Source organism: Gorilla gorilla, chromosome X, assembly GCF_029281585.2.
Source record: "Gorilla gorilla gorilla isolate KB3781 chromosome X, NHGRI_mGorGor1-v2.1_pri, whole genome shotgun sequence".
Lineage (NCBI taxonomy): Eukaryota > Metazoa > Chordata > Mammalia > Primates > Hominidae > Gorilla > Gorilla gorilla.
This window is the reverse complement of record NC_073247.2, coordinates 169,844,070-169,856,222: the sequence shown is the minus strand read 5'-3', so window position 1 is coordinate 169,856,222 and position 12,153 is coordinate 169,844,070.

Here is a 12,153-nt window from a genome sequence, read left to right as displayed (position 1 = left end):
TAACTGTATGAACATAGAATTATCTACACCGCTATCTGTATGAACATGGAAATATCTACACCGTTATCTGTATGAACATGGAAATAACTACACCGCTATCTGTATGAACATGGAAATATCCACACCGCTATCTGTACGAACATGGAAATATCTACACCGCTATCTGTATGAACATGCAAATATCTACACAGCTATCTGTATATCAATGGATATATCTTCAATGCTATCTCTATAAACATGGAAATAACTACACTGCTATCTGTATAAAAATGGAAATATCTACACCGCCACCTGTATGAACATGGAAATATCTACACTGCCATCCGTACGAACATGGAAATATCTACACCGCCATCTGTATGAACATGTAAATATCTGCACCGCCATCTGTATGAACATGGAAATATCTACACCGCTAACTGTACGAACATGGAAATATCTACACCGCTATCTGTATGAACATGGAAATATCTACACCGCCATCTGTATGAACATGGAAATATCTACACCGCCATCTGTATGAACATGGAAATATCTACACCGCCATCTGTAAGAACATGTAAATGTCTACACTGCCATCTGTAAGAACATGGAAATATCTACACCGCTAACTGTATGAACATGGAAATATCTACACCGCTATCTGTATGAACATGGAAATATCTACACCGCTATCTGTATGAACATGGAAATATCTACACCGCTATCTGTATGAACATGCAAATATCTACACAGCTATCTGTATATCAAGGGAAATATCTACACTGCTATCTCTATAAACATGGAAATAACTACACTGCTATCTGTATAAACATGGAAATATCTACACCGCCATCTCTATGAACATGGAAATATCAACACCGCCATTTGTATGAACATGGAAATATCTACACCGCCATCTCTATGAACATGGAAATACCTACACTGCCATTTGTATGAACATGGAAATATCTACACCGCCATCTGCATGACCATGGAAATATCTACACTGCCATCCCTATAAACGTGGAAATATCTACACCGCTATCTGTATGAACTTGGAAATATCTACACTGCTCTCGGTATAAATTGAAATTATCTACACCACTATCTCTATAAACATGGAAATATCTACACTGCTATCTGTATAAACATGGAAATATCTACACAGCTATCTGTATAAACATGGAAATATCTTCACCGCTATCTGTATTAACATGGAAATATCTACAACGCTGTCTATATAAACTTGGAAATAACTACACCACTATCTCAGTAAACATGGAAATATCTAGACCGCCATCTCTATAAACATGGAAATATCTACACCACCATCTGTATAGACATGGAAATATCTATACCGCTATCTGCTTAAACATGGAAATATCTACACCGCCATCTCTATGAACATGGAAATATCTACACCGCCATCTGTATGAACATTTAAATATCTACACCGCCATCTGTATGAACATGGAAATATCTACACCGCTAACCGTATGAATATGGAAATATCTACACCGCTCTCTGTATGAACATGGAAATATCTACACCGCTATCTGTATGAACATGGAAATATCTATACCGCTATCTGTATGAACATGGAAATATCTACACCGCTATCTGTATGAACATGGAAATATCTACACAGCTATCTGTACGAACATGGAAATATCTACACCGCTATCTGTATGAACATGGAAATACCTACACAGCTATCTGTATATCAATGGAAATATCCACACTGCTATCTCTATAAACATGGAAATAACTACACTGCTATCTGTATAAACATGGAAATATCTACACCGCCACCTATATGAACATGGAAATATCTACACTGCCATCCGTATGAACATGGATATATCTACACCGCCATCTGTATGAACATGGAAATATCTACACCGCCATCTGTATGAACATGGAAATATCTTCACCGCTAACTGTATGAACATAGAAGTATCTACACCGCTATCTGTATGAACATGGAAATATCTGCACCGCTATCTGTATGAACTTGGAAATATCTACACTGCTCTCGGTATAAATTGAAATTATCTACACCACTATCTCTATAAACATGGAAATATCTACACTGCTATCTGTATAAACATGGAAATATCTACACCGCTATCTGTATAAACATGGAAATACCTTCACCGCTATCTGTATAAACATGGAAATCTCTACGTTGTCTCTATAAACTTGGAAATTACTACACCACTATCTCTGTAAACATGGAAATATCTAGACCGCCATCTCTATAAACATGGAAATATCTACACCACCATCTGTATAGACATGGAAATATCTATACCGCTATCTGCATAAACATGGAAATATCTACACCGCCATCTCTATGAACATGGAAATATCTACACCGCCATCTGTACGAACATGGAAATATCTACACCGCCATCTGTATGAACATGGAAATATCTTCACCGCCATCTGTATGAACATGGAAATATCTACACCGCTAACCGTATGAACATGGAAATATCTACACCGCTATCTGTATGAATATGGAAACATCTACACCGCTATCTGTATGAACATGGAAATATCTACACTGCCATCCGTATGAACATGGAAATATCTACCCCGCCATCTGTATGAACATGTAAATATCTACACCGCCATCTGTATGAACATGGAAATATCTACACCGCTAACTGTATCTACATGGAAATATCTGCACCGCTATTGGTATGAACATGGAAATAACTACACCGCTATCTGTATGAACATGGAAATATCTACACCGCTCACTGTATGAACATGGAAATATCTACACCGCTATCTGTTTGAACATGGAAATATCTACACCGCTATCTATATGAACATGGAAATATCTACAAAGCCATCTCTATGAACATGGAAATATCTACACCGTCATTTGTATGAACATGGAAATATCTACACCGCCGTCTGCATGAACATGGAAATATCTACACCGCCATCTCTATAAACGTGGAAATATCTACACCGCTATCTGTATGAACTTGGAAATATCTACACTGCTCTCGATATAAATTGAAATTGTCTACACCACTATCTCTATAAACATGGAAATATCTACACTGCTATCTGTATAAACATGGAAATATCTACACCGCTATCTGTATAAACATGGAAATATCTTCACCGCTATCTGTATAAACATGGAAATATCTACAACGCTGTCTCTATAAACTTGGAAATAACTACACCACTATCTCTGTAAACATGGAAATATCTAGACCGCCATCTCTATAAACATGGAAATATCTACACCACCATCTGTATAAACATGGAAATATCTATACCGCTATCTGCATAAACATGGAAATATCTACACTGCCATCTCTATGAACATGGAAATATCTACACCGCCATCTGTACGAACATGGAAATATCTACACCGCCATCTGTATGAACATGGAAATATCTACACCGCTAACTGTATGAACATGGAAATATCTACACCGCTATCTGTATGAACATGTAAATACCTACACAGCTATCTGTATATCAATGGAAATATCCACACTGCTATCTCTATAAACATGGAAATAACTACGCTACTATCTGTATAAACATGGAAATATCTACACCGCCATGTCTATGAACATGGAAATATTTACACCGCCATTTGTATGAACATGGAAATATGTACACCGCCATCTCTATGAACCTGGAAATACCTACACCGCCATTTGTATGAACATGGAAATATCAACACCGCCATCTGCATGAACACGGAAATATCTACACCGCCATCTCTATAAACGTGGAAATATCTACACCGCTATCTGTATGAACTTGGAAATATCTACACTGCTCTCGGTATAAATTGAAATTGTCTACACCACTATCTCTATAAACATGGAAATATCTACACTGCTATCTCTGTAAACATGGTAATAACTACACTGCTAACTGTATAAACATGGAAATATCTACACCGTCATCTCTATGAACATGGAAATATCTACACCTACATTTGTATGAACATGGAAATATCCACACCGCTATCTGTGTAAACATGGAAATGCCTACACCGCTATCTGTGTAAACATTGAAATATCGACACCGTCATCTGTGTAAACATGAAAATATCTACACCGCCATCCCTATACACGTGGAAATATCTACACTGCCATCTGTATGAACATGGAAATATCTACACCGCCATCTCTATAAATGTGGAAATATCTACACCGCTATCTGTATGAACTTGGAAATACCTACACTGATCTCTGTATTCAATTGAAATTATCTGCACCACTATCTCTATAAACATGGAAATATCTACACTGCTATCTGTATAAACATGGAAATATCTACACCGCTATCTGTATAAACATGGAAATATCTTCACCGCTATCTGTATAAACATGGAATTATCTACAACGCTGTCTCTATAAACTTGGAAATAACTACACCACTATCTCTGTGAACATGGAAATATCTAGACCGCCATCTCTATAAACATGGAAATATCTACACCACCATCTGTATGAACTTGGAAATATCTACACCGCCATCTCTATGAACATGGAAATATCTACACCGCCATTGGTATGAACATGGAAATATCTACACCGCTAACTGTATGAACATGGAAATATCTACACCACCATCTGTATGAACATGGAAATATCTACACCGCTCTCTGAACGAATATGGAAATATCTACACCGCTATCTGTATGAACATTGAAATATCTACACCGCTATGTGTAGGAACATGCAAATATCTACACAGCTATCTGTATATCAATGGAAATATCTACACTGCTATCTCTATAAACATGGAAATATCTACACTGCTATCTGTATAAACATGGAAATATCTACACTGCCATTTGTATGAACATGGAAATATCTACACCGCTAACTGTACGAATATGGAAATATCTACACCGCTACCTGAATAAACATGGAAATACCTACACGGCTATCTGTATGAACATGCAAATATCTACACAGCTATCTGTATATCAATGGAAATATCTACACTGCTATCTCTATAAACATGGTAATAACTACACTGCTATCTGTATAAACATGGAAATATCTACAACGTCATCTCTATGAACATGGAAATATCTTCACCGACATTTGTATGAACACGGAAATATCCACACCGCTATCTGTGTAAACATGGAAATGTCTACACCGCTATCTGTGTAAACATGGAAATATCTACACCGCCAACTGTGTAAACATGAAAATATCTACACCGCCATCCCTATAAACGTGGAAATATCTACACTGCCATCTGTATGAACATGGAAATATCTACACCGCCATCTCTATAAACGTGGAAATATCTACACCGCTATCTGTATGAACATGGAAATATCTACACCGCCATCTGTACGAACATGGAAATATCTATACCGCCATATGTATGAACATGTAAATATCTACACCGCCATCTGTATGAACATGGAAATATCTTCACCGCTAACTGTATGAACATGGAAATATCTACACAGCTATCTGTACGAACATGGAAATATCTACACCGCTATCTGTATGAACATGGAAATATCTACACAGCTATCTGTATATCAATGGAAATATCTACAATGCTATCTCTATAAACATGGAAATAACTACACTGCTATCTGTATAAACATGGAAATATCTACACCGCCACCTGTATGAACATTGAAATATCTACACTGCCATCCGTACGAACATGGAAATATCTACACTGCCATCTGTATGAACACGTAAATATCTGCACCGCTATCTGTATGAACATGGAAATATCTACACCGCTCACTGTATGAACATGGAAATATCTACACCGCTATCTGTATGAACATGGAAATATCTACACCGCTATCTGTATGAACATGGAAATATCTACACCTCCATCTGTATGAACATGGAAATATCTACACCGTTATCTGTATGAACATGTAAATATCTACACAGCCATCTGTAAGAACATGGAAATATCTACACCGCTAACTGTATGAACCTGGAAATATCTACACCGCTATCTGTATGAACATGGAAATATCTACACCGCTATCTGTATAAACATGGAAATATCTACTCCGCTATCTGTATGAACATGCAACTATCTACACAGCTATCTGTATATCAATGGAAATATCTACACTGCTATCTCTATAAACATGGAAATATCTACACTGCTATCTGTTTAAACATGGAAATATCTACACCGCCATCTCTATGAACATGGAAATATCTACACCGCCATTTGTATGAACATGGAAATATCTACACCGCCATCTCTATGAACATGGAAATACCTACACCGCCATTTGTATGAACATGGAAATATCTACACCGCCATCTCTATAAACATGGAAACACCTACACCGTCATTTGTATGAACATGGAAATATCTACACCGCCGTCTGCATGAACATGGAAATATCTACACTGCCATCTCTATAAACGTGGAAATATCTACACCGCTATCTGTATGAACTTGGAAATATCTACACTGCTCTCGGTATAAATTGAAATTGTCTACACCACTATCTCTATAAACATGGAAATATCTAAACTGCTATCTGTATAAACATGGAAATATCTACACCGCTATCTGTATAAACATGGAAATATCTTCACAGCTATCTGTATAAACATGGAAATATCTACAACGCTGTCTCTATAAACTTGGAAATAACTACACCACTATCTCTGTAAACATGGAAATATCTAGACCGCCATCTCTATAAACATGGAAATATCTACACCGCAATCTCTATGAACATGGAAATACCTACACTGCCATTTGTATGAACATGGAAATATCTACACCGCCATCTGCATGACCATGGAAATATCTACACCGCCATCTCTATAAACGTGGAAATACCTACACCGCTATCTGTATGAACTTGGAAATATCTACACTGCTCTCGGTATAAATTGAAATTATCTACACCTCTATCTGTATAAACATGGAAATGTCTACACTGCTATCTGTATAAACATGGAAATATCTACACAGCTATCTGTATAAACATGGAAATATCTTCACCGCTATCTGTATAAACATGGAAATATCTACAACGCTGTCTCTATAAACTTGGAAATAACTACACCACTATCTCTGTAAACATGGAAATATCTACACCGCCATCTGTACGAACATAGAAATATCTACACCGCCATCTGTATGAACATTTAAATATCTACACCGCCATCTCTATGAACATGGAAATATCTACACCGCTAACCGTATGAACATGGAAATATCTACACCGCTATCTGTACGAACATGGAAATATCTACACCGCTATCTCTATGAACATGGAAATATCTACACCGTTATCTGTATGAACATGGAAATATCTACACCGCTATCTGTATGAACATGGAAATATCTACACAGCTATCTGTACGAACATGGAAATATCTGCACCGCTATCTGTATGAACATGGAAATACCTACACAGCTATCTGTATATCAATGGAAATATCCACACAGCTATCTCTATAAACATGGAAATAACTACACTGCTATCTGTATAAACATGGAAATATCTACACCGCCATCTGTATGAACATGGAAATATCTACACCGCTCTCTGTACGAACATGGAAATATCAACACCGCTATCTGTATGAACATGGAAATATCTACACCGCTATGTGTATGAACATGCAAATATCTACACAGCTATCTGTATATCAATGGAAATATCTACACTGCTATCTCTATAAACATGGAAACATCTACACTGCTATCTGTATAAACATGGAAATACCTACACCGCCATTTGTATGAACATGGAAATATCTACACCGCTATCTGTATGAATATGGAAATATCTACACCGCTATCTGAATAAACATGGAAATATCTACCCCGCTATCTCTATGAACATGCAAATATCTACACTGCTATCTGTATATTAATGGAAATATCTACACTGCTATGTCTACAAACTTGGTAATAACTACACTGCTACCTGTATAAACATGGAAATATCTACACCGTCATCTCTATGAACATGGAAATATCTACACCGACATTTGTGTGAACATGGAAATATTCACACCGCTATCTGTGTAAACATGGAAATGTCTACACTGCTATATGTGTAAATATGGAAATATCTACACCGCCATCTGTGTAAACATGAAAATATCTACACCGCAATACCTATAAACGTGGAAATATCTACACTGCCATCTGTATGAACATGGAAATATCTACACCGCCATCTCTGTAAACGTGGAAATATCTACACCGCTATCTGCATTAACTTGGAAATATTTTCACTGCTCTCTGTATAAAATTGAAATTATCTACACCACTATCTCTATAAACATGGAAATATCTACACTGCTATCTGTATAAACATGGAAATATCTACAACGCTATCTGTATAAACATGGAAATATCTTCACCGCTATCTGTATAAACATGGAAACATCTACAACGCTGTCTCTATAAACTTGGAAATAACTACACCACTATCTCTGTAAACATGGAAATATCTAGACCGCCATCTCCATAAACATGGAAATATCTACACCACCATCTGTATAAACATGGAAATATCTATACCGCTATCTGCATAAACATGGAAATATCTACACCACCATCTCTATGAACATGGAAATATCTACACCGCCATCTGTACGAACATGGAAATATCTATACCGCCATCTGTATGAACATGTAAATATCTACACCGCCATCTGTATGAACATGGAAATAACTTCACCGCTAACTGTATGAACATGGAAATATCTACACCGCTATCTGTATGAACATGGAAATATCTACACCGTTATCTGTATGAACATGCAAATATCTACACCGCTATCTGTATGAACATGGAAATATCTACACCGCTATCTGTACGAACATGGAAATATCTACACCGCTATCTGTATGAACATGCAAATATCTACACAGCTATCTGTATATCAAGGGAAATATCTACACTGCTATCTCTATAAACATGGAAATAACTACACTGCTATCTGTATAAACATGGAAATATCTACACCTCCATCTCTATGAACATGGAAATATCTACACCGCCATTTGTATGAACACGGAAATATCTACACCGCCATCTCTATGAACATGGAAATACCTACACTGCCATTTGTATAAACATGGAAATATCTACACCGCCATCTGCATGACCATGGAAATATCTACACCGCCATCTATATAAACGTGGAAATATCTACACCGCTATCTGTATGAACTTGGAAATATCTACACTGCTCTCGGTATAAATTGAAATTATCTACACCACTATCTCTATAAACATGGAAATGTCTACACTGCTATCTGTATAAACATGGAAATATCTACACTGCTATCTGTATAAACATGGAAATATCTTCACCGCTATCTGTATAAACATGGAAATATCTACAACGCTGTCTCTATAAACTTGGAAATAACTACACCACTATCTCTGTAAACATGGAAATATCTAGACCACCATCTCTATAAAGATGGAAATATCTACACCACCATCTGTATAAACATGGAAATATCTATACCGCTATCTGCTTAAACATGGAAATATCTACACCGCCATCTCTACGAACATGGAAATATCTACACCGCCATCTGTATGAACATTTAAATATCTACACCGCCATCTCTATGAACATGGAAATATCTACACCGCTAACCGTATGAACATGGAAATATCTACACCTCTATCTGTATGAACATGGAAATATCTACACCGCTATCTGTATGAACATGGAAATATCTACACCGTTATCTGTATGAACATGGAAATATCTACACCGCTATCTGTATGAACATGGAAATATCTACACAGCTATCTGTACGAACATGGAAATATCTACACCGCTATCTGTATGAACATGGAAATATCTACACAGCTATCTGTATATCAATGGAAATATCTACAATGCTATCTCTATAAACATGGAAATAACTACACTGCTATCTGTATAAACATGGAAATATCTACACCGCCACCTGTATGAACATGGAAATATCTACACTGCCATCCGTACGAACATGGAAATATCTACACTGCCATCTGTATGAACACGTAAATATCTGCACCGCTATCTGTATGAACATGGAAATATCTACACCGCTCACTGTATGAACATGGAAATACCTACACCGCTATCTGTATGAACATGGAAATATCTACACCGCTATCTGTATGAACATGGAAATATCTACACCGCCATCTGTATGAACATGGAAATATCTACACCGTTATCTGTATGAACATGTAAATATCTACACTGCCATCTGTAAGAACATGGAAATATCTACACCGCTAACTGTATGAACATGGAAATATCTACACCGCTATCTGTATGAACATGGAAATATCTACACCGCTATCTGTATAAACATGGAAATATCTACTCCGCTATCTGTATGAACATGCAAATATCTACACAGCTATCTGTATATCAATGGAAATATCTACACTGCTATCTCTATAATCACGGAAATATCTACACTGCTATCTGTTTAAACATGGAAATATCTACACCGCCATCTCTATGAACATGGAAATATCTACACCGCCATTTGTATGAACATGGAAATATCTACACCGCCATCTCTATGAACATGGAAATACCTACACCGCCATTTGTATGAACATGGAAATATCTACACCGCCATCTCTATAAACATGGAAACACCTACACTGTCATTTGTATGAACATGGAAATATCTACACCGCCGTCTGCATGAACATGGAAATATCTACACTGCCATCTCTATAAACGTGGAAATATCTACACCGCTATCTGTATGAACTTGGAAATATCTACACTGCTCTCGGTATAAATTGAAATTGTCTACACCACTATCTCTATAAACATGGAAATATCTACACTGCTATCTGTATAAACATGGAAATATCTACACCGCTATCTGTATAAACATGGAAATATCTTCACAGCTATCTGTATAAACATGGAAATATCTACAACGCTGTCTCTATAAACTTGGAAATAACTACACCACTATCTCTGTAAACATGGAAATATCTAGACCGCCATCTCTATAAACATGGAAATATCTACACCGCAATCTCTATGAACATGGAAATACCTACACTGCCATTTGTATGAACATGGAAATATCTACACCGCCATCTGCATGACCATGGAAATATCTACACCGCCATCTCTATAAACGTGGAAATACCTACACCGCTATCTGTATGAACTTGGAAATATCTACACTGCTCTCGGTATAAATTGAAATTATCTACACCACTATCTGTATAAACATGGAAATGTCTACACTGCTATCTGTATAAACATGGAAATATCTACACAGCTATCTGTATAAACATGGAAATATCTTCACCGCTATCTGTATAAACATGGAATTATCTACAACGCTGTCTCTATAAACTTGGAAATAACTACACCACTATCTCTGTAAACATGGAAATATCTACACCGCCATCTGTAAGAACATAGAAATATCTACACCGCCATCTGTATGAACATTTAAATATCTACACCGCCATCTCTATTAACATGGAAATATCTACACCGCTAACCGTATGAACATGGAAATATCTACACCGCTATCTGTACGAACATGGAAATATCTACACCGCTATCTCTATGAACATGGAAATATCTACACCGTTATCTGTATGAACATGGAAATAACTACACCGCTATCTGTATGAACATGGAAATATCTACACAGCTATCTGTACGAACATGGAAATATCTACACCGCTATCTGTATGAACATGGAAATACCTACACAGCTATCTGTATATCAATGGAAATATCCACACTGCTATCTCTATAAACATGGAAATAACTACACTGCTATCTGTATAAACATGGAAATATCTACACCGCCATCTGTATGAACATGGAAATATCTACACCGCTCTCTGTACGAACATGGAAATATCTACACCGCTATCTGTATGAACATGGAAATAACTACACCGCTATGTGTATGAACATGCAAATATCTACACAGCTATCTGTATATCAATGGAAATATCTACACTGCTATCTCTATAAACATGGAAACATCTACACTGCTATCTGTATAAACATGGAAATATCTACACCTCCATTTGTATGAACATGGAAATATCTACACCGCTATCTGTATGAATATGGAAATATCTACACCGCTATCTGAATAAACATGGAAATATCTACCCCGCTATCT